This window comes from Rana temporaria, chromosome 3, assembly GCF_905171775.1.
Source record: "Rana temporaria chromosome 3, aRanTem1.1, whole genome shotgun sequence".
In the NCBI taxonomy this organism is placed as follows: domain Eukaryota; kingdom Metazoa; phylum Chordata; class Amphibia; order Anura; family Ranidae; genus Rana; species Rana temporaria.
The window spans coordinates 439,563,958-439,589,343 of record NC_053491.1 but is presented as its reverse complement, the minus strand read 5'-3'; the positions used below and the strand labels follow the sequence as shown (position 1 = coordinate 439,589,343).

Below are 25,386 nucleotides of genomic sequence, written 5' to 3'. Positions count from 1 at the left end.
ATAGTAGTAATAGGCTGAACCCAGCTGAGGCATAATTACAATGGACAATTACATGAAGACATCGATCACTCCTGTGCTATTTGACTGGAGAACTTGGTTACCTGGGACTCTAATTGCAGGTTTGAGCACATTGAACTTCAGAAGAATAGGTTAGCATGTTGTGTTAAATGTCAAGATAATAATGTTCACAGGAGCGATCTATTTAAATTACAAATTTTCCTATGTGACTAGAGTATACCTGAAGAGGAAATGATCTAAATCATGTTCACACAAAAAACACTGCGCTTTTTTTTTTTTTTTTTTTATCTCTGTACATTCCATTCTCTGAAAAACAGGACTGCAACCACACAGTGACTCAGCAATTCAGGTCCATGTCCTGTGTGCAAAAACTTCCTTGTATGCAGTAAAAAAAAAAACCTCACTGGGAGGGGCTGTACATAGCAAGGTGATATAGAGATAAGGAATGACAAGGATAGTTAGAAACCGTCAGATAACACCTTACTGAATAACAATGCAGAGATGTGCACTAACCCACGCAACGAGGTTTGCCACCAGCACCTCCCAAAATAAACAGATACATCAGGGTTTTGCTTTTGACATTGATTTGTGAAGCATTTCTGATGTGTTATACTCATTGCAAATATACTAGGGCTGTTACTGATTAAAATTTTTGTGTTCGATTAATCGTTTTTTTCTTTAAATCAACTAATTTTGATTAATTATAATGCACATACAGATCCAACTACTTTTAGCTGATCTCCTCCTTGCAGTCTGATTCCCAGTGCAGCTACCAACCACGGGAAAAATGGATGGCAGGATACAAAAAACACACAGGCGGTGCTCAATGGGAATAGCATTAAAACTTTTATATCGTTAAGTAGGTAACAAAATAAATATTGCACTGGAGATAAAATCGATGTAGCTACATAAACTGTAAAAATGGTGCGAGTAATACCAAACGGTAGCAAAAGCAGTCATAAAAACATGTAGCTAAGTATGATACTGGTATAAAAATGTGTACAACGATGCCCCTGCTGAATCCAGATGAGGAGAGGTTAACATCAGTCTGTCGGCATGTAGATGTCCCATGAAGGGAACTATCACAACTCCCAGTGGATGGCTGTAGAATCCCAGGTTGATAGAGGGAAGTGATAGAGGGAAGTGCAACAGCCCTTGCGTGTGGCAGATAGTAAGGTCCCGCCGACATGCAGATATGAAGGCACAGCAAAGAAGCCCTTCAGATGGACATGGCAAGCCCTGCCGGTGTCCGTGACATCACCGGATCTCCTATGGAACTCTCTGAAGGCCCGGAAGCCGGCGGAGAGGTGAGTACCGATCAAACAAATTTTGATCGATCAAAAAAATTAAAGATTAATCAATGAATTAATAGTTAATTTTCACAGCCCTAATATAAACATTCACCGGACACTTTATTAGGTACACCTGTTCAATTGCTTGGTAACAAAAATTGCTAATCAGCCAATCACATGGCAGAAACGCCATGCATTTAGGCGTGGTGAAGACGACTTGCTGAAAGTCAAATTGAGCATCAGAATGGGGAAGAAAGTGGATTTAAAGCGGAGGTTCACCCTAAATTATGACTTTGGCTGTCTAAAACCACCAGCCATTGATGGTAACTAATCCGTTTTTTTTTATTTTATTTTTTGCATTTTTTTTAAATCGCCGTCCTTACCTTTGGAATCGAGCATTTTCTCTGCTGTCAGTCACTTTTCCCCACAGGAATGGGCGTGGATTCCAATTTCCCCCGACCAGCGCTATGTCTCCTGGAAATGAGTCCTGACAATCCCTGGAGACGCGATGTGCTGAAATCCCGCGATATCTCGCAGGTCACGTGACTCGGCAAGCGGGTCATGTGACGTGGGCGGCGACAAATTCTCCATTTTATTCACCGTATCCTGGAAGGACAAGCTGCTGGGCTTCACAGTGCCCACAGTAAAGATGGAAACGTCCATCACGGAATTTTAAAAGATATTCTTTTCGGGCTAATTGTAATGCAGCGGGGTAAAAGACTGGGAGAGATGAGTGATTACTGTAACAAGGTAAGAGCGGCAGAAGCCATAAAAAAAAAAAAAAATAGAAAACCCGCGGAACCCCATCTTTAAGTGACTTTGAACATACAGTAGGTTGTTGGTGCCAGGCAGGCTGCTCTGGGTATTTCAAAAACTGCTGATCTACTGGGATTTTCACACACAACCATGTCTAGAGTTTACAGAGAAGGGTCCGAAAAAGAGAAAATATCTTGTGAGTGGCAGTTGTGTGGCCGAAAATGCCTGGTTGATGTCAGAGGAGAATGGGCAAACTGGTTTGAGATAATAGAAAGGCAACAGTAACTCAAGGTATGCAGAATACCATCCTGAACGCACAACACATCGAACCTTGAAGCAGATAGGCTACAGCAGAGGAAGATCACACTGGGTGCCACTCCTGTCAGCTAAGAAACTGAGAATACAATTTGCACAGGCTCGCCAAAATTGGACAATAGAAGATTGGAAAAATATTGCCTAATATGATGAGTCTCAATTACAGATGGTGGGGTCAGAATTTGGCATAAACATCATGAAAGCATGGATCCATCCTGCCTTGTATCAACGGTTCAGGCTGGTGGTGGTGGTATAACGGTGTGGGGGATATTTTCTTGGCACACTTTGGGCCTCTTAGTACCAACTGAGCATCGTTTAAATGCCACAATCTATCTGAGTATTGTAGCTGACCATGTCCATCCCTTTATGACTACAGTGTACCCATCTTCTGATCTTCCAGCGGGATAATGCCCCATGTCACAAAGCTCCAATCATCTCACCACTGGTTTCTTGAACATGACAATGAGGTCCCTGAACTCCCATGGCCTCCACAGTCACCAGATCTCAATTCAATAGAGCACCTTTGGGATGTGATGGAACAGGAGATTTGCATCATGGATGTGCAGCCAACAAATCTGCAGCAACTGTGTGATGCTGTCATGTAAATATGGACCAAAATCTCAGAGGAATGTTTCCAATACCTTGTTGAATCTTCTATGCAATGAGGAATTAAGGCAGTTCTGAAGGCAAAAGTGGGTCCAACCCAGTACTAGCAAGGTGTAGCTAAAAAAGTGGCCGGCGAGTGTATATTGTGGGGGGGGGGGGGGGGTCGCAGCTTTCATGAGCATCAGTCCAGCCAAGTACTTTTCAGGGCTTTCTACCCACTTTGTATGCAGTGGTGCCAGATAATCTAGAAACAATGGGGCAGATCCACAAAGAAATTACGCCGGCGTTATCTATTGATACGCCGCATAGTTTTATAAAATTCCCACGTCGTATCTTTGTTTTGTACCCACAAAACAATATACGACGGAATGAGGGATGAGGGATCCATCTGACAGGCGTACGTCTAAGTACGCCGTCGGATCGTAGGTGTATATTTACGCTGGCCGCTAGGTGGCGTTTCCGTCGAATTCCGCATCAAGTATGCAAATTAGCTAGATACGGCGATCCACGAACGTACGTCCAGGCGGCGCATTTTTTTACATTGTTTGCGTTCGGCTTTTTCCGGTGTATAGTTAAAGCTGCTATATGGTGGCTTACTCAATGTTAAGTATGGCCGTCGTTCCCGCGTCGAAATTTGAATTTTTTACTTCGTTTGCGTAAGTCGTTCGCGAATAGGGATTTGCGTAGAATGACGTCACCGTCGTAAGTATTGGCTTGTTCCGGTTTAATTTCAAGCATGCGCACTGGGATACCCCCACGGCCGGCGCATGCACCGTTAAAAAAAAACGTTGTTTACATTGGGTCACGACGTATGTACATAAAACACGCCCCCATCACATCGATTTGAATTGCGCGCCCTTACGCCGCCAAAGATACACTAAGCCGCCGTAACTTACGGTGCGGATTCTTTGAGGATTCGGAAAAAAAGTAAGTTACGGCGGCGTAGTGTATCTTAGATACGCTACGCCCGGCGAAAATATGCGCGGCTGTACGTGGATCTGCTGTCTAGTGCTAGAATTACTGCCCAATAATCTGACGTTTAGCCCTGGTTCACATTGCAGTGATTTGGCATGTGATTTGACAAATCGGTGACTGTTGCCGGCAATGGTACCGTCCGAATTGGTGCAGCGCCACACCGATTCCCAAAAGTAGTTTCTATACTATTTCTGGTGACTTTGGGGTGCGATTTCAATAATCCTCATTGCAGAAACCCGCACAGATGTCTCTGAAATCGCCCCCAAAGTCAGGACTGACATGCGGGAATGAAATCGAGTTTAGCTAAACTCGCACGATTTCAATACCGCTGTAAGTGAGAACTTATGCTCACAGTGACGCCTCACATGTATGGGACACCCTTAATTATTTCTCACAATCTGTGGCATAAAAACAGGAATTCTCCATTTGCATAGTTTGCAAAACATGTTCACACTGGCCAACTGCATCAAAGTGATCCCTCTGTGGCTAGTCCCTACTCTACTATGCAAAATAGCAATTTTTACACCAACAGTTTTTAACCATATTCCATGAGTTCCATGTCTGGTGTCCCCCCATCTGCATCACCGGTCCTGGAAGTTCGGAACTACTCTGGGTGTAAGGACCACTCTCTACTTGAAAGCTTTTTGACACCTCAAATGTACATGGAACGTGAAGTTCTGCCCAGGACAGGATCTGATCTACTGCTATTCTCTCTGCGAGATGTTTTTTTTTTTAACCAAATCCAGGTCAGGTAATCCTACTGTAGGGCGCTCCAATGCTGTACAGATAGCCAAATGCATGAAGTTCTAAGATGTGGATTAGTAGACAAAAGTCCTCTCACGACCAGGTCCTCTGCACCAACAGGGTGCCCTGGACTCTTCCCCAGTCTGATAGGCTGGAGTCTATTGTGAAGATCATCAAAATGACAGGAAAGAGGGATCTGCCCAACTCCAGAGTGAGATTCCTAAACCACCAGCCCAGGGACAACTTGGTCCTTGGTGCTAGACAAATTGATCTATCCAGTGACCGTACCGTATCTCTTGTTCCATGACGACAGAATGGTCCGTTGTTGATATCAGTGAAAGTGAAACTGGACAAATGGGACATCCTTCTAACATAGGACCCTCAAGCAAAAATGGAGAGTTTGACAGCCCTGGACTGAATAGTTCAGATTTGGGACTGGTGTATCTAAAGTATTGGTGTGTCCAGGACTAGACCCAAATGCCAAACGATGAATCTTTCCCAACAATAATACCTTCAGGATCCATCAGAATTGCTGTAGCATCTGGAGTGAATTTCATGTATTTTAAAGAGGCCATGCCAATTGTTCCCTCAGTTGGAGGTCATCTAAATATCTTACAATGGGGATGCCACAAAATCGAGCTGGGCTAGAACAGGGGTTACTGGTGAAAACCATAGGTGCTTTTAAAGGTAAAAGTACATGGTTCTGAACTGATGGTGCAGGAGCCCCACAGCAAAGTGATGAACCTGGAAATAAAGGAAACATGTACTGTAAGTGAGCATCTTTGATATCCACCAAGGTGAAGGGAGGCAATGCCAAATTTTGATAATTCCTTCAGTATTTTCAGATCCACAATAAGGCAAATGCCCCCTTTTGGGCTTGGGAACAACAAACCGATAGGAGTAAGACCCCTGGAACAATTCTGCCATGGGAACTGGGGCAATGACACCTTGTCCCAGAAGAACTGAGAGGGCTCGCTGGAGATCTGCTAATATATGCAGTGACATAGGGGTTGGGGAGAAACCGAGCAGGGGGCGAGGAGCAAAACTCCAGTGTCCGGGATGTGGAAACTTTGTTGTTTTGACAAGTTTAACCACTTCAGCTTTGGAAGGTTCTACCCATTTCCTGACCAGGCCATTTTTTGCAATATAAGAGCGACAATTTTGATGAAAAAAATGTTGTTGTTTTTTGTGCTATAGTACATATTAAAAAAAAAAAAAAAAAAGTAAACAAATTTCTTTATCAATTTAGACCAATATGTATTCTTTTACATATTTTTGGATATTTATTGATTGGTTTGTGCAAAAGTTATAGCGTCTACAAACTAGGGGATAGATTTAGGGACTTTTTACTGGTAATGGTGGCTGTAATGCCTCGGCTGTGTGTGTTGTTTTAGGTACACAGCTTAACATCAAGTATAAACCGAGTCTCAATGAAAGACGCGCTGGTTGTTGAACTGATGCAATCTTTACTGAGATATAATGAACAGGAATGTGTACAATAGTGTGATATGAGATGAGATGTGATGGTAAAACTGTGAAACAAACATAAAAAGACAAATGTAAGCATGGCTATTCAAGCAACATACATTATACATGGCTAATACAAAAGATAGGCCTAACATGTGCTTGCTTACTACACTGAAACACACATCTATCTGCAATGTCTAGCATCCCTCTACACAAGCTGAACTAGCAAAACCCCTTTACTCACAGGCTTTGGTGTTCGTCAGGTTTGCAAACTGTAATAGCTGTAACAGTGTCAGACAAATCTGACACTGAGTGACACTTTTTTGGGGACCAGTGACACCAGAACAGTGATCAGAGCTATAAAAATGCACTGACACTGTATAAATGACACTGGCAGGGAAGAGGTTAACACCGGGGGCGATCAAAGGGTTAAGTGTTCCCTAGGGAGGTGCTTACTAACTACTGTGTGGGGCAGTGTCGCACTGAAGGAAAAGAGAGATCCGTGATTCATCCTTCCCTTCCTGACAGATCCGCTGTCTGCCCTGTTTACACAGGCAAACGGCTGATCCGTCCTCCTGTAAACAATTGGTGGGTCGCGGAAGCCATCTCAGCCACCGGACCCACTGATTAGCTCCCGTTGTGTCCAATCACAGCGGGAGCGGCGTGCACGCGCCCCCTAAGCCACGTACACGGATGGGTACGTGATTTTGCGCCGCACGTGGGGCAGTCCGGAATTGGTTAAGTGGCCCTTCAGTCATTTTTTCAACTTTCCATCTATTAAAGCTTCTGCCCTTGTTGCTTTAAAGAGGAACTGCAATCTGCTCACATAATTTGTAATAAAAATATCTTTGCCAGTCTAAAGCTTCCCTCCAACCACTTTGAACATTATTTTATATATACTGTGATTCTGTACTTGCCAAATATGCTGCAGAAATCTCCCTCCACTGAGTCTGGCTGCAGCCATTTTAACTATGGGCAGCTGAAGCTGCTGTCTGCTCACTTCCTGGATCTACACAGACACACAGAGGCCGCCTTTTAAGCTCTCATTGGCCCTCTTATGACTCATCGCCTCTCCCTTCCTGGCAAACGCTCACAAGAGTGAGAGAGAGAGAGAGCTGTGCATAATGTCATAAGCCTAGGGCAGGGGTGTCAAACTCAATTTCATCGTGGGCCGAATCAGCATTATGATTGCCCTCAAAAGGGCTGGTTGTATCTGTAAGATTAGATGTCCAGCACCTCCCCTTACATTAGATGTCAAGAGCAACCCCACCATCAGAAGTTGAGACCCCCACTCTCCCTTACATCACAGTGTACCCCCCTTTTCTTCTGCTTCTGCTGGGAAGAAACTGGATGAAGTGCTTGAAAGTAGGAGGAGGAGAACCAGAGGAGGGCTGGAGGAGAGGTGCGAGGGCGACATATCAAATGGCCCGGAGAGCCGGATTCGGCCCGCGGGCCTTGTGTTTGACACCTGTGGCCTAGGGTAATGACCAGACAAACAGGAAGTGGGTTGTATGGGGTATTTACTGGCAGAAAAAAAATGTTTTACTATCCAAAGTGGAAACAACAAGGGCAGAAGATTTAATAGATAATATAAAGAACTGAAAGTCAGCTTTAAACTTTGGATAGTATTTTTTTTTTTCCTGCCAGTAAATGCCTCATACAGCCCACTTCCTGTTTCTTGTCTAGTCATTAGCCTAGGCTTATGACAGCATGCACAGCTCTCTCTCTCTCTCTCTCTCTCTCTCTCTCTCTCTAGAGAGAGTTTGCCAGGAAGGGAGGGGTTGTGAGTCATAAGAGGGAAAAGGAGACCTGCAGAGCTTGAGATGTGCCTCTGTGTATCTGTAAATCCAGCAAGTGAACAGGCAGCAGCTTCAGCTGCCCACAGTTAAAATGGCTGCATTCAGACTCGGTGGAGGGAGATTTTTGCAGCATATTTGTCAAGTACAGAATCGCAGTATATATAAAATAATATGCAAAGTGATTGGAGGGAAGCTTCAGGAAGGCAAAGATGTTTTTATTACAAATTATGTGAGCAGACTGCAGTTCCTCTTTACTAGACCGAAACCCTTTACAGATGAGGTAAACAATGAAGTTCCGTCTCTGCAACATTGTATCATTTTGGGCCTTATTCACACTTTTTTACTGATCAATAGAACTGCCTCAGCTCAGGAACATTTTGCACTCTTCATGACCAGGCCATTTTTTGCTATTCAGCACTGTCCTTTTTTAACTGGTAATTGCACGGTCATGCAACACTGCACCCAAACCAAATTTTATATAATTTTTTCACAATTTATTGCCAGTGTTTTGTCAAAAGAGCCAACTCGTCAAAATCTCCAATTAGGTTACTTCCGTTTGACTCCAAGAGCAGCAATTGCAGAATTCAACGACTTGGCTATATTCACAGAACAGCGGCTAAGGAGTGAAAACGTTTTTGCTGCCTTGGAGGCGGCCATGTTGTTGGTTGCTAGCATGCGGACTAACAATGTCCACTCATATTGTGTATAGTAATGTATACACTGCCGATGTTCTGTGAAAAACAGCCAACTCGTGTACAGTACTGTATACACTGCCGGTGTTCTGTGAAAAACAGCCAACTCGTGTACAGTACTGTATACACTGCCGGTGTTCTGTGAAAACAGCCAAGTCATTGAAATCTGCAATTACTGTTGCTGGAGAGTCACCGGAAGTGACGTAATTGGAGATTTTGACGAGTTGGCTCTTATACTTTTTCCTTCATTCAGTTGTCAGTGGGGAACCCCGCTGACAGCTGATGACTCATCGGTTGCTAAGGACACGGCGGCTGGCTTTCTAGTCCACTCTTTAGCAACCAGCTATTTACAATGTTTTTAAAGGGGCGGCGCAAATCGCATGAAAGCTGCATGCAAAAACACGAGATTAAAAACGCACAGCAAAATGTGCCTGAAAAAACCCTGCATAAATGTGAACCTAGACTTTTTTTTTTTTAACAGAAATTAACCTAGACTTAAAGTGGTTGCAAACCCACAAAAAAAAACAACCTGCAAGACAAATGCATAATAAGCTAGTATGAGCATACTAGCTCATTATGAAATACTCACCTTGGATGGAAGCCCCCGCAGCAGTCCCAGTACACCGCTCTGGATGGTAACATCGTTCCCGGAGTCACTTCCAGGTATCACAGGCTCCAGCCGGAGCCATGATTACGTCATTCCTGCCCATGTACCGCTGGTAACGGCACACTAGCTGAGGCAACGGTACGGACGTGCCATTGCTTCAGTGCACATGTGCTGATGACGTTGGCACATGCTGATACAGAAGATATGTCCTAAACCGTGCAAGTTTAGGAGATATCCGGGGTAGCTACAGGTAATCCTTATAGGTTTACCTGTAGTAAAAAGGGGATTTTAAGGGTTTACAATCACTTTAAGGCAGTTCTGAAGGCAAAAGGGGGTCCAACCCAGTACTAGCAAGGTGTACCTAATAAAGTGGCTGATGCGTGTACATGTATGTATACTTACACTTGCGTGTATAAACGCATGTATACACCTAAGTGCTTAAAGCGGGAGTTCACCCAATTCGTTTTTTTTTTCTCTTCTCCCCTTAGATTCCTGCTCGTTCGGTCTAGGGGAATCGGCTATTTGTTTTAAAATATGAGCAGTACTTACCCGTTTTCGAGATGCATCTTCTCCGTCGCTTCCGGGTATGGGTCTTCGGGAGCGGGCGTTCCTTCTTGATTGACAGTCTTCCGAGAGGCTTCCGACGGTCGCATCCATCGCGTCACTCGTAGCCGAAAGAAGCCGAACGTCGGTGCGGCTCTATACTGCGCCTGCGCACCGACGTTCGGCTTCTTTCGGAAAATCGTGACGCGATGGATGCGACCATCGGAAGCCTCTCGGAAGACTGTCAATCAAGAAGGAACGCCCAGTCCCGCAGCCCATACCCAGAAGCGACGGAGAAGATGCATCTCGTAAACGGGTAAGTACGGATCATATTTTAAAACAACTAGCCGATTCCCCTAGACAAAACGAGCAGGAATCTAAGGGGAAAATGTGTAAGCTATGGGTGAACCTCCGCTTTAAAGCGCATGCTCTTGAATGCAGATTTTTGGATTGTGTTACAGATCTCAATGCAGCGCATGTTTGCGCACCGCTTTGAATGGCTCCATTTAAAAGAATGCAGCTGCGTTCAGATCTGTAAATAAACAGATGTATCTGGTTCCCGCATTAGGGTGCCATTAACAATTCTGGTACCTGCGTGTCTAAAGAGGGCAGCACCATACCTCCCAACGTTTTAACCGCTTAAGCCCCGAGCCATTTTGGTGGTTAAAGACCGGGCCACTTTTTGCGATTTGGCACTGCGTCGCTTTAACTGACAATTGTGCGACGTGGCTCCCAAACAAAATTGACGTCCTTTTTTTTCCCACAAATGGAGCTTTCTTTTGGTGGTATTTGATCACCTCTGCGATTTTTTTTTTTTTTTGCTCTATAAACAAAAATAGAGCGACAATTTTGAAAAAAATTCAATATTTTTTACTTTTTGCTATAATAAATATCCCCTAAATAATTTATATTAAAAAAAAAAAAAAAAAATTCCACAGTTTAGGCCGATACGTATTCTTCTACATATAATTGGTAAAAAAAATTGCAATAAGCGCATATTGATTGGTTTGTGAAAAAGTTATAGCTTCTACAAAATAGAGGACTGTTTTTTATGGCATGTTTATTAATAAAACATTTTTTTACTAGTTATGTCGGCGATCAGCGATTTTTATCGTGACTGCGACATTATGGTGGACACATCGGACACTTTTGACACCTTTTCGGGACCATTGTCATTTTTACAGCAATCAGTGCTAAAAAAAAATGCACCGATTATTGTAAAAATTACACTGGCAGTAAAGGGTTTAACCACTAGGTGGCGTTGCAGGGGTTAAGTGTTCCCTAGGAAGTGATTCTTACTGTTAGGGGGCATGGCTACATGTGACATGTCACGGATGACCATTCCCGATCACGGGGGAACGGTCATCAGTGGCAGTGTCACTAGGCAGAATAGGGGAATGCCTTGTTTACAAAGGCATTCCATTGTTCTGCTCTTGCCGGCCGCAATCGCTCAACGTTCCCGGGACCCACGACCGCACTCGCGAGGCACGCGTCAGATTCAATTGGACGTACCTGTACGCCAATCTGCCTGCCCGTGCCATTCTGTCGACGTAAATAGGCGTGCAGCGGTCGGCAAGTGGTTAAGATGGGAATGAGGGACACCTATCAGCAAAAGTATGCAGGCATAGGACACACCCCTTGCCACGCCCCCTTAACCACTTGAGGATCGCCGCATGTACTTATACGTCGGCAGAATGGCACGTACAGGCACATTGGCGTACCTGTACGTCCCTGCCTAGACGTGGGTCGCGGGTCCGATCAGGACCCCCCCCCCCCTGGTACCTGGGGCGGTCCCTGTGGCTGTCTGAGCGATCCGGGATGAGGGGGCGGCTGTTTGCTTTTGTCCGCCCCCTCCGAATCGCTCTGCCAATCCGCGCGCTCCCCCGTGTGTCGCTTCCTCTGCCTGTGTAAACACAGGAAGAGGGAAGTGATGTGATCTCTCCTCTCGGCGGTATTTTCAACCGCTGCTGAGGAGAGATCACATCACATAGTGAGTCTGCACAACACTACACTGACACCAGTACACGCAGGCACACTAACCCCTTGCGATCACCTCCCTGTCACAGTGTCACTGAATGCAGTGATCATATATGTACTGATCACTGCATTTAGTGTCAGTGTGACAGGCAGTTAGTGTTAGGTTCAGGGTAGCCCCTGTACCCCCCCCCCCCCAATAAAATTTTAACCCCTTGATCACCGCCCTAGTTAACCCTTTCACTCCCTATTGCCAGTGTCACTAAGCGATCATTTTTCTGATCGCTGTATTAGACCCCTTTCACACTGGGGTGTTTTTCGGGCGTTTTTTAGGCGCTTTGGCGTTTAAAAAAAGCCTGTAAAGCGCCTGAAAGAAGCCTCATCTGCAATCCCAATGTGAAAGCCCAAGTGCTTTCAGAGGCCTTTCACACTGCCAGCGCCCGAAAAACGCTGGTAAAGCGCTGCTAAGACCCCTTTCACACTGAGGCGCTTTTCAGGCGCTTTGGCGTTAAAAAAAGCTTCCTCAATGGGAAGGGGGCTTTAGGAGCGGTGTATTAACCGCTCCTAAAGCGCTGCAAAGAAGCTGCATGCAGGACTTTTTTTGACGCCCTGCCAGCTCAGCGCCTCAGTGTGAAAGCACTCAGGCTTTCACATTGGGATTGCAGATGCAGCTTCTTTCAGGCGCTTTTTTTAACGCTAAGACCACTTTCACACTGGGGTGTTTTTCAGGCGCTTTAGTGTGAAAGCACTCGAGCTTTCACATTGGGATTGCAGATGCAGCTTCTTTCAGGCGTTTTACAGGCGCTTTTTTTAACGCTAAAGCGCTTGAAAAATGCCCCAGTGTGAAAGGGCCCTTAGTGTCACTGTTCCCGCTAGGTAGCTATTTTTTTTTTTTGTGATTTTTTTTTACTAAAGACATGTGGCTGAATAAATTGTGGCCTAAATCAGTGTTTCTCAACTCCAGTCCTCAAGGCGCCCCAACAGGTCATGTTTTCAGGCTTTCCATTTTTTTTCACAGGTGATTTGATCAGTTTCACTGCCCTAGTAATTACCACAGCCATTTCATCTGAGGGAAAACCTGAAAACATGACCTGTTGGGGCGCCTTGAGGACTGGAGTTGAGAAACCCTGGCCTAAATGTTTGACTAAAATTTTGTTTATTTGATTTTTCTTATAACAAAAAGTAAAAAATATTGATTTTTTTTAAAAAAATTCGCTCTATTTGTGTTTATAGCGCAAAAAAATAAAAATCGCAGAGGCGATCAAATACCACCAAAAGAAAGCTCTATTTGTGGGAAGAAAAGGACGCAAATTTTGTTTGGGAGCCACATCGCACGACCGCGCAATTGTCTGTTAAAGCGACGCAGTGCCGAATTGTAAGAACCCCTTGGGTCATTTAGCAGCATATTGGTCCGGTCCTTAAAGGGGAGTTCCAGACAATTTGTATGTTTGTTAAAAGTCAGCAGCTACAAAAAGTGTAGCTGCTGGCTTTTAATAAACAGACACTTACCTGCTCCAGCGTTCCAGCGACGCGCCGGCCGGGGCTCCGCTCCTCTCCCCCCCTCCCCGGCCGGCGTCTTCATTGTCACTGTGGGCACCCGGCCGTGACAGCTTTCGGCTTCACGGCCGGGCACCCACTGCGCATGCGCGAGCGGCCCAGCGCTGCGCCGTGTAATTGGCCAGGAGATCGCCTAGGACCTGTGACGTGTCCTAGGCGATCGCCTACAACAGCCCCTTCCTGTAGGTGATTAAGCTTAATCGCCTACAGCAGTGGTTCTCAACCTTCCTAGTGCCGTGACCCCTTGATACATTTTCCCAAGTTGTGGGGACCCCTAAGAGTAAATTATTTTTGTAGCCTGGGTTGTCAGCACCCAAGGCAAGACCAATAATTTGCGCCCCTAACCCACGGACATTTAGCGCTCCCTTCCACTCGTACAATACTAAACACCTTATGGTACATTTTAGGATGTACCACTCTTTCTCTTTGTTCTCTTTTCTTTCCCTTTTATCTCTCTCTATCCTAATTTCTTTTCTTTTTTTTTTTCCCCATCCCTCGCTCTCTAGTCTTCTTCCTTGTTCTTTCTCTACCTTTTTCTTTGTTCCTCCCCCTCTTTTCATTCCTTCTCTTATTCCTTGGTGGGGGAATGGGATGAGTGGTAGTGCTGGGGGGTGGGATCAGTGGCAGTGCAGCGGGGGTTCTGATCAGCCAACTTAGGTGCTCTTGATCAAGGTCATCTGCTGATCTGAGAACTGTAGCGGGGGCTTTTAATGGCAACTATAATCACAGGTAGTGTCACTCGCTGTGTCACCAACTTTATAGTGTCCCGCAGCAGCGACACCTATGCCAAAATCAGGAGATAGGGTCTCCTCCAGCCCCTTACACTTCACATTCCTCATCAGTCAGCTGACCTCTAGTCTCTGCCCCCCAGCCATGCCGCGAACTGAATGGGCGACTGCGAAGAGGCTGAGTGGGCAGCTGCAGGCTCCAGGAACAGCCCAGCTGGGCGGCCACAGGCTTCAGGGACAGCCTTGCTGGGCGGCCGCGAAGAGGCTGGGATCAGCCCAGGATTTGGGGACCCTTGGCAAATCGTCATTCGACCCCCGAGGGGGTCCCGACCCCCAGGTTGAGAACCACTGGCTTACAGGAAGGAGGAAGTGGGACAGGAAGTCCCACTCTTCCTGAAGCTCCCACTCCCCCCCCCAAAAAATGACATGTCAAATGTGGCATGTAAGGGGTGAGGAGTGGGATAAGCGGAAGTTCCAAATTTGGGTGGAACTCCGCTTTAAGTGGTTAAAGGAGAATTGTACCAAAAAAAAAAAATTGGTTAAACCCACAAGTGCATTTTTTTTAGCACTACTGTTGGCTTTTGGCATTTACAAATGCAGCAATTTATAAATCAGATGAAAGATTTTGCGCTGGAAAACACTTTTTGATAGCTAAAAAGTGCATTTTCTATACATCTATATAGATCAGACCGAAATGAGGGACAGCAGGACATTGCTCGAAATCAGGGACAGTCCCTCGAAATCAGGGACAGTTGGGAGCTCTGCAGCGTGTTCCCATGCAGGGAACACCTTTCTTACAAGTGGTGTGAATCGACCCCAAAAGTCAGCATTGTGTTTTATAAATGTCTTTGTCATTAGAATAACATCAGGTCTCAGAGTCATAGACGTCGTGCAGCACAATGGGACTGAGGCCAGTATTAGTAAACAGGAGCGCTGGGCTCAGTCTGGTCTCATGAGGGATCAGCTGCTCAGCTTGAACTTTCACTTCCCAGAAGGTCCCCGCCCCCCCTCCGCTCCAGCCACTCAGAACCCCCATCTTTAATCCCGTGATTTTTCAACGCCCGCCCAGCTGTCTGCTGTGACGAGCGGAGCCCCGCCCCTGACCTCTTATTGTGACGCTGCTGGGTCCTGCTGCTTAGTCACGGTGACTGCTGAAGACTATGGCGGGGGCGGAGGAGAGAAGCTCCGGGGGCCGGTAAGAGATCGGGGCGAGTATGTGTGTGTGGGGGGAGAGGTGCCGGGGGAAGGGGCAGAGCCGCTGGTTAGAGCGAAGAGAAGATAAAGGGGGGAAAGAACGATGAAGAAGGAGGAGAGGAGATCTGAGCGGGACTCCGGGTTGGGGAAGGTTCTCGGTATACACTGCTGGAGGAATGACTAGGAAGGACATAGTATGGCAGGAAGTGACAGGTCAGGTGATGGCAGCCAAGCTGGGGGAGTAGTGGGCAGGCAGGGTATGTTAGGACAGGTTGGGTGGGCAGGCAGGCTGAAATTGGACAGGCAGCATGTGGTAGGAAAGAGTAACGGTGTATGGGTAGACTGTAGTGGGCAGGTTGTATTAGGTGGGCAGGCTGTGGAAGCACAGGGTGCTGAGTGGAGTAGGATAGAGTAGCATGGACTAGCAGGCTCTGGTAGCACAGGTTAGTAATGGACTAGCGGGCTGTGGTAGCACAGGTTAGTAATGGACAGGCAGGCTGTGGTAGCACAGGTTAGTAATGGACAGGCAGGCTGTGGTAGCACAGGTTAGTAATGGACAGGCAGGCTCTGGTAGCACAGGTTAGTAATGGACTAGCGGGCTCTGGTAGCACAGGTTAGTAATGGACTAGCGGGCTCTGGTAGCACAGGTTAGTAATGGACTAGCAGGCTCTGGTAGCACAGGTTAGTAATGGACTAGCAGGCTCTGGTAGCACAGGTTAGTAATGGACTAGCGGGCTCTGGTAGCACAGGTTAGTAATGGACTAGCAGGCTCTGGTAGCACAGGTTAGTAATGGACTAGCAGGCTCTGGTAGCACAGGTTAGTAATGGACTAGCAGGCTCTGGTAGCACAGGTTAGTAATGGACTAGCAGGCTGTGGTAGCACAGGTTAGTAATGGACAGGCAGGCTGTGGTAGCACAGGTTAGTAATGGACAGGCAGGCTCTGGTAGCACAGGTTAGTAATGGACTAGCAGGCTCTGGTAGCACAGGTTAGTAATGGACTAGCAGGCTCTGGTAGCACAGGTTAGTAATGGACTAGCAGGCTCTGGTAGCACAGGTTAGTAATGGACTAGCAGGCTGTGGTAGCACAGGTTAGTAATGGACAGGCAGGCTGTGGTAGCACAGGTTAGTAATGGACAGGCAGGCTGTGGTAGCACAGGTTAGTAATGGACAGGCAGGCTGTGGTAGCACAGGTTAGTAATGGACAGGCAGGCTGTGGTAGCACAGGTTAGTAATGGACAGGCAGGCTGTGGTAGCACATGTTAGTAATGGACTAGCGGGCTGTGGTAGCACAGGTTAGTAATGGACAGGCAGGCTGTGGCAAGAAAGAGTAAAGGTGGATGAGAAGGCTGTGGAAGGACAGAGTGGCAGACAGGCTTGCTGTGGCAGGGCAGAGTAGTGGTGGATGGGTAGACTATGGTAAGACCGTGTAGTAGTGGACCGGGTAGTAGTGATGTGGCAAGAAAGGGTAATAGTGGACAGGCAGGCTGTGGTGAGACAGGGTAGAGGTAGGCAGGCTGTGGCGGGACAGGGTAGAGGTGGGGGAAAGGCAGGCTGAGGTAGGACTAGGTAGAGGGGGGCAGGCTGAGTTGGGACAAGGTGGGGGGGGGGCCAGGCTGAGGTTGGACAAGGTAGAGGTGGGGGTAGGCTGATGTAGGACAGGGTAGATGTGGGGGGACAGGCAGGCTGAGGTAGGACTAGGTAGAGGGGGAGACAGGCAGGCTGAGTTAGGACAAGGTAGAGGGGGGGCAGGCTGAGTTAGGACAAGGTAGAGGGGGGGGCAGGGGCAGGTTGAGGTAGGACAGGAGGGGGGACAGGCATGCTGAGGTAGGACAAGGTAGAAGGGGGGGAGGCAGGCTGAGCTAGTGGGGGGGGGGGACAGGCAGGCTGATGAATTTGCGACAAGGTGGGGGGGGGGGAGACTGAGTTAAGACAAGGTAGAGGGGGGACAGGCAGGCTGAGGTAGGACAGGGGGGGGGGACAGGCATGCTGATATAGGACAAGGTAGAAAGGGGGGGGGACAGGCAGGCTGAGCTAGTGGGGGGGGGGGCACTCAGGCTGAATTTGCGACAAGGTGGGGGGGCAGACTAAGTTAGGACAATGTAGAAGGTGGGGACTGGCAGGCTGAATTTGCGACAAGGTGGGGGGGGGGGAGACTGAGTTAAGACAAGGTAGAGGGGGGACAGGCAGGCTGAGGTAGGACAGGGGGGGGGGGGCAGGCATGCTGAGGTAGGACCAGGTAGAAAGGGGGGGGGGAGACAGGCAGGCTGAGTTAGTGGGGGGGGGACAGGCAGGCTGAATTTGCGACAAGGTTTGGGGGGGCAGACTGAGTTAGGACAAGGTAGAGGGTGGGGACAGGCAGGCTGAGATAGGGGGGGGGGGGACAGGCAGGCTGAATTTGCGACATGGTGGGGGGGACAGACTGAGTAAGGACAAGGTAGAGGGTGGGGACAGGCAGGCTAAGATACGGGGGGGGGGGAGGGCAGGCAGGCTGAATTTGCGACATGGTGGGGGGGGGGGGCAGACTGAGTTAGGACAAGGTAGAGGGTGGGGACAGGCAGGCTGAGATAGGGGGGGGAGGACAGGCAGGCTGAATTTGCGACATGGTGGGGGGGACAGACTGAGTAAGGACAAGGTAGAGGGTGGGGACAGGCAGGCTAAGATAGGGGGGGGAGGACAGGCAGGCTGAATTTGCGACATGGTGGGGGCGTGGGGAGACTGAGTTAGGACAAGGTAGAGGGTGGGGACAGGCAGGTTGAGATAGGGGGGGGGGGACAGGCAGGTTGAATTTGCGACATGGTGGGGGGGGGGGCAGACTGAGTTAGGACAAGGTAGAGGGTGGGGACAGGCAGGCTGAGATAGGGGGGGGGGGAGGACAGGCAGGCTGAATTTGCGACATGGGGGGGGGGGTGGGGGGGGCAGACTGAGTTAGGACAAGGTAGAGGGTGGGGACAGGCAGGCTGAGATAGGGGGGGGGGGGAGGACAGGCAGGCTGAATTTGCGACATGGTGGGGGGGATGGGGGGGACAGACTGAGTTAGGACAAGGTAGAGGGTGGGGACAGGCAGGCTGAGATAGGGGGGGGGGGAGGACAGGCAGGCTGAATTTGCGACATGGTGGGGGGGATGGGGGGGACAGACTGAGTTAGGACAAGGTAGAGGGTGGGGACAGGCAGGCTAAGATACGGGGGGGGGGGGGTGGAGAACAGGCAGGCTGAAGTAAGACAGGGTAACTTGCAAGGATGGAATAACAGCAATATGGGTGGATAAATGGCTAGTGTAAACCAGAAAATAAAATAACCGGTTAGGTTATTGGGACTGACAGGACTATAATGTACAGATTGTATAGATAAGTTACATAGTAAGTCTGGATGAAAAAAAGACACCTCCAGTTCAACCAATAGGAAATAAAACGCACACAGCCTCCATGTATACAACCCTATACCCCCAGTGTAGGGTGACAGTGCAGCACGTATACCATATAGGAGGTGACACAATAGTTGAGATGTACCTGGTTAGGACAGGTAGACCAGAAACTAGAAGGAATGTGGCATGGTGGGAAATTGTCTTAAAGGCTGAGTCATAGCTATTCCTGGGAAACAGATACATGGTAAAATGTTATGCTCCAACTTAGTCATCACGGTTGTGTGAAGTGTTTGTGTGTCTGGTACACTTTCAGTGAGAGACAGAAAAACAAACCACGTTGAGTTCAATTGCAAATATTCTAGAAAAGTTATTTAAAGAGGAACTCCAGTCGTTTTCTATGTTTTATTAAAAGTCAGCAGCTACAAAATTTGTAGCTGCTGACTTTTTCATAAACAAATACTCTCACCTGTCGCAGAATCCAGCAATGTGCAGACCCAAGCCATCGCTTGTCTCCCTCTTATCTCGCCGGTGATCTGTCGATCTGGTTCCTCCTATCGATTTGGTCCCCCCCCCCCTGACTGCGCAGGCACAATCCGAGGCAACGGAAATCACCGAACCTGAGCAGCTGTAGCAAGAGGTCCAGGGCGACGTGGAATTTGCTGTAAGTGGCCAGTCGGCCTCACGTCCACGCTTCGCTCGGACGGCTCTCTGCGCTCGCTCGGCCTCCTGGCTCTTTTTTTAACATCCTCCAATCCATGGGGATAGTAAGGAATGAGCCTGGATGCCGCCCAAGGTTTGGAGATTTACGTGGGCTTCGTCTGCGCCTGCGCAGTCAAGCAGTGAACTATATCGATAGAAGAACTAGCTCGACAAGACAGCGGCACTTATCTCGCTGGCAGTGTCAAATTGCGGCTTCACAGCTGGGTGCACGAGTCGCGCTGCGTGTCCTGAATGGTACGGCAGTCATCTAGGACCTGTGATGTGTCCCTGATAAAGGGAGGGAGGGGGAGAGAACTTCCGCTCGGATCGGGTACCTGTCAAAACAATGAAACTTGTTACATTTGTTGTGTTTTTAATGTGTGCACACTGAAGTCCATTGTTGTATAGATACAAAGGGCCAGATTCACAGTGGAGATACGACGGCGTATCTTCTGATACGCCGTCGTATCTCTGTTTCTATCTATGCGACTGATTCATAGAATCAGTTACGCATAGATAGCCAGAAGTTCCGACAGGTGTAATTGTTTTACACTGTCGGATCTTAGGATGCAATACCGCGGCCGCCGTTGGGGGGAGTTTGCGTCGTAAACCAGCGTCGGGTATGCAAATTAGGAGTTACGGCGATTCACGACGGATTTTCGCGTTCACTACGTCGCCGCTAGTTTAGTTTCCCGTCGCAAAGTTAGTCGTCGTTTTAGGTGCCCTAACTTTAGTCAGCAAGTGTATTGCTGTCTAAAGTATGGCTGTCGTTCCCGCGTCGAAATTTAAAAATCAACGTCGTTTGCGTAAGCCGTCCGGGAATACGGAATTACGCTACGCGTGCCGCCGTTCGAAAAAATGACGTCACGGCGCGCAATGCACGACGGGAGTTCGGAAACGGAGCATGCGCGGTAGGTCCGGCGCGGGAGCGCGCCTAATTTAAATGGCACACGCCCATTTAAATTGGCCCGCCTTGCGCCGGAGGCCGCGGGCGTAGGTTTTCATCGCAAGTGCTTGGTGAATCAGGCACTTGCGATGAAAAATTGCGGCGGTGTAACGTATCTACGATACGTTACGCCGCCGCTCTCCTATGTGAATCTGGCCCAAAATGTGTAGTTGGAAGGGGGAGAGAGGATGCCCATTGATACTTGCTTCAGAGGGAGCGTGACTAGAAGTGAATGGCGTCATATGATAGAAGTATAAAAACTTGCAGGGTGGTCCAACTTTACACGGATTGGCAGGAAACAAAAGCGGGTCAATGTGCATCAGTAACTCAGTTATTACACATGTCAGTAGCTGAGAATAAGAAATGATTTACTAAAGGCCTTAAATCTGAAATGATTACTGAGTTCTGCTCAACTCGGCCATTATTCTCCTCTGCTAGAAGAGTCAGACCAATCGCGATGGAAATTGGGATTGAGCGATTTTAAATTGTACGTCTGTTCGCTTTACAGTATCTGAATAGATGATCCACGAATGTACATCTTGTAAAAAGAACAGGCAGGGATTAACTACTTATTGTCATTTCCCTATTCTGACATTACTTAGAGCACCAGCCCGGCCAATCAGGAAAAGGGGTGGGGACGAGCAAGCGCCCCTCCTGAGCCATACCAGGCCACATGCCCTCAACATGCCCCCACCCCAAAGCACCTTGCCCCCATGTTGATGAGGACAAGGGCCCCTTCCCGACAACCCTGGCCATTGGTTGTCGCGGGCGGGGGGCTTATCGGAATCTGGGAGCCCCCCTTTAATAAGGGGGCCCCCACCCTATGTGAATGAGTATGGGGTACAGCATACCCCTCCCCATTCACCTGGGGGGGGGGTGTCAAGAAAAAAAAAACACGCTACACAGGTTTTTAAAGTAATTTATTAGGCAGCTTCGGGGGTCTTCTTCCGACTTTGGGGGTCTTCTCCCGCTCTCCGGTGCTTTCTGCCGGGCTCCGCTATCTTCTTGCAGCTCTTTTACTAGCGGCAGCCTGGTCTTCCCTCTTCTCTTGTCCCGATGTTGACACAACGATCTCTCCTGCTGTAATGCCGTGTGTGCTGTGCCAAATGATTTATATAGGCATGGGGCAGGGTCACCGGGTGATGTCACCGGGTGACCCCACCCCCATAGGACGCCACAGTCCCGTGGAATGGAATGAAAAAATCGCGCTAATGATTCTAGCCCATAGTAAGTCTATGAAAAAAGTCCCCTTCCCATTTATTTCCCAGACGTTTTCGTCTGTATCCTCCTGAAGAGCTTCCACCGCTTTAAAAAATAAAAATAAAAATGTATACTGATTTCTACTTTACAGGGCTAGATTGGTTAGTGTTAGATCGTGGATGTTTATAGATGTAGCGATTTTAGTGTTGGGGTGGACTTCTATTTTAAATGTGGGCTCTGGTGCTAGAATTACTGCTCTCTTATTGATGTTCGCAGCAATCACTGTTTACATATGCATTTAGGAACCTTCATGCACATTTGTGCTTGAGCACAGGGGGGCTCTTTCACTTTTTTTTTTTTTTTTATATATAATTGTTATTAATTTTTTTACACTTTTTTTAAATGTATTTATTTTTTACTCGACTTTATTGCTATCACAAGGGATGAACAACATCCCTTGTGATGGCTGGGGGAGTGACAGATCACTTGGATCACTTTTGCAGTAAAGCCTACTGTTTGCTGAAAATCTTGATACCAGGGTCACAAATGCAGCTGCAGCCATGATCCTGGTATAGCTGGAACTTTTATCCAAGGACATACAGGTACATCCTAAGGGCTGGAAGTGGTTAAAATCCAACCATGCAGTAACTATCTCTCCTATAAACTTTATCAATTTTTTTGTTTGTTTCTAATACTAATAATAGAAACAAATCGGCCACATGCACGTTTTGGATTCATGTTGGATCCCTCCCCTCAAGGCACCAAGTCACCACCGTATACGGTCGCCAAGTTTTTTTCACCTTAATATTACGCATATGTGTCTGGTGTTTTTATTCCTGAGTTGTATGAATCTCCATGTAATGAATACATCGTATTATTCTATGACAATTGGACGTCTGCATGAATATACGGAAATAAAACATTTTCAATTTGATTTGCAGATCAATTTATTCATCCCTAATGAATAATACATTTCCTCTTAAAGTCTTTTCAAACATACAGCTAAGTTTGACGCTTAAATAGTTTTAAGACCCCCCCTCCAGATTTTCGAGACTGCTGTAGACGTGAAAGAATCTTTAGGTGCAATGCTTAAAGATTGCCAGTGCCTGGCATCCATCTAGAGGAGAATTCCATTCCTTGCTGTGTATCATGGAAACCTTTCATGCTTTGGTGCTGGCCTCTGATATTATTATATGTTGCAACCTAATGTGTCTCTACCTGTGGATGCATATTCTAATAATATCAGCTTCCAAAAAGCTCTGTATGGCATCAGCGAGAGTAATTGCACATGTTTGGCACAGAGTCCTCTCCAGTATGTTGTCTGAGACGTACACTTTTGTGTGACGTTGCAGCTTCTATTTTTGGAAGTTTTTTTAATTATGTAGATGCGAAGCGGAGCAATCTCGCACAATTCATTCGTTGTTAATCGGAGGACAGTTGATAATCTGCTCCAGGCTTGGAGACTGAGGCTGGGTTCACAGTATTGCAAATTGGAATGCGTGTTTCTCCGCATGTTAGGAGCCTGTGACCAGCTCTCGATGGAGCCAGTTCACGGCCCTGGGATGGCTGCGGAGCGAATTCCACAAGAGTCCTGTGCATCTTCTGGTCTGTTTTCAAGTCCAAGTTCGGACAAAAACTGAGCTGCAATGGTGAACAGGGATGTACCAGAACCCCTGTTGTAAGCTGCTCCTCACAGAGATGTGAACCCAACCTAAAATTAGAAGTTCAGCTTAAAGGGTTACTATAGGAAAAAATATTTTTTCTTTAAAATAACAAATATGTTATACTTGCCTCCACTGTGCAGTTCGTTTTGCACAGAGTGGCCCCGATCCACGTCTTCTAGGGTCCCTCGGCAGCTGTCTCTCTGGTTCTCCCAACAAGAACTCACCACAGTCATGCGAGAGAGCTTGCATGGTGGTGAGTCCTTGCGGGCGCGCTTCTGTGATACAGCGAGCGGCCACAGCCGCTCACTGTATCACTCGGCCCGGTCCTTGGCGCGCCGCGTCACTGGACGTGATTGACAGCAGCGCCAGCCAATGGCTGCGCTGCTCTCAACCCATCCGCTCTAGCCAATCAGCGGCCAGGCTGAGTGGCAAAGAGGATCTTGGGACCGAGCGCAGGACTTTCGAGGGCATCAGATGTTTTTTCACCTTAATGCATAGATTGCATTAAGGTGAAAACATTTTTTTTCTTTACAACTTCTTTAACACTAACTCTAAATCTACTGGAAACCACATTCTAAAACCTAGTACACATGGACCGAATGTTAGAGCTGCACGATTCTGGCAAAAATGAGAATCACAATTTTTTTTCTTAGAAGATAGATCGCCATTCTCGCAGCATAACATCTTTCACATTCAAACAAAAATAGATGGGCAAACTTTACTGTTTTTTATTTTTTTATTTTTTTATTAATTGAAGTGTTAAAAAAATTCCCCAAATTGCATTTGAAAGACCACTGGGCAAATACGATGTGAAATAAAATATTGCAGCAATTGCCATTTTATTCCCTAGTCATTTTCTATCAAAAAAATATTGATTTTTAACTTAAACAAGTGCTCCGCTGAGCCGGTGGATGACAGGGCGGTCCCCGCACACTGTGCAGAGACCGCCCTGTCTTTTCTCCGCTCTCCTCTATGGGGGGGATCGGATGAACACGGACAGACGGTACCCGATCCAATCCGTAGACAGATGGAAAAATAGGGTTTTCCTCCGCATGCAGAATCGGACGATTTGCGGAATTTGGTGTCAGCGGATGTTCATCCGCTGACGCCCACAATCTCATAGGGACCAATGTATGTCCCTTTTTCATCCGTACACGGATGGATGAAAAAGCGGACATACGGTCCGCCCGTGTGAAAGAGCCCTAAGAAGGAATTTAGTTACAATGTTTTGTGTTGTTCCAAACTTGGCAGACTGCCCAGATGTTTTCTTTTGACAGCTGAATGAGCAGATTTAGCGCCCGTTCAGGTCTGTCTGTCAGTTGTTTTTTTTTGCGGACCTGTACGGGTGCTCCGTGCTCCTCTATGGAGCCGCGGATGTCAGCGGTGACATGTTCGCTGACATCCGACCCGCTCCGATCCGCCAAAGTGTGACGGAGAAAAAAACGACTTTTCCTTCCGTCTATCGGATCGGGTGAACACGGACAGACGGTCCGTGTCCTTCCGATTTCCCCCCCCCCATAGGGGGGAGCGGAGAAAAGACAGGGTGGTCCCTGCACAGTGTGCGGGGACCACCCTGTCATCCGCCGGCTCAGCTGAGCAAGCGGGAGGTGCACGGGGCGGATCATTACTGATCCACCCAGTGTGAAAGAGGCCAAAGTCTCGGCACAGATAAAGACAAAGAATCGACAAACTCTGCATTCGAGATCGTCAGGGGGGTTGAATCGAGATCACGATTTTTAACAATTAATTGTGCAGCTCTACCGAATGTCAGACAGAATCGGGCAGTTCAATAGAAACCGGCCAACATTCGGCCCGTGTGTCTGGGAGCTGGTCCGATGGCTGAACGACCAGCATCTTTTGACGGGTCATGACTGAAAAGGGTCTGCTCACCAGCTCTCTCAGGCAATGGCAGGGGGCCTTCTCCCTGTCAGAACGCTATAGCACAACAGGGGAGATCGATGTACTAACATTGGATTGTGTTTGTATAGCGCAGGGATATGCAATTAACGGACCTCCAGCTGTTGCAAAACAAGTCCCATCATGCCTCTGGGTGTCATACATGTGGTTGTCAAGAGTCTTGCTATGCCTCATAGAACTTGTAGTTCTGCAACAGCTGGAGGTCCGCTACTTGCAAAGCGGCTCCAACCAGAGCTGTCAGGTTTTTTTTTTGTTCAATCCAGCGGGTGTAGATTAAATGGAAAGCTGTTTTATTTCTGCAAGAAAAGTACATTAATGGTATATTGGTACA

At 47.5% G+C, this 25,386-nt stretch overlaps 1 protein-coding gene across 1 annotated transcript in view; it reads left to right on the top strand.

Annotated features, from left to right (window-relative positions):
• Window positions 1–15,167: 15,167 nt before the first annotated feature.
• KEAP1 (kelch like ECH associated protein 1) overlaps window positions 15,168–25,386 on the top strand; it is a 46,365-nt gene continuing 36,146 nt past the window's right edge. Inside the window, exon 1 of the mRNA XM_040346421.1 lies at window positions 15,168–15,268. The gene's annotated coding sequence lies outside the window, so the exon portion shown is untranslated. The remainder of the gene's footprint in view (window positions 15,269–25,386) is intronic.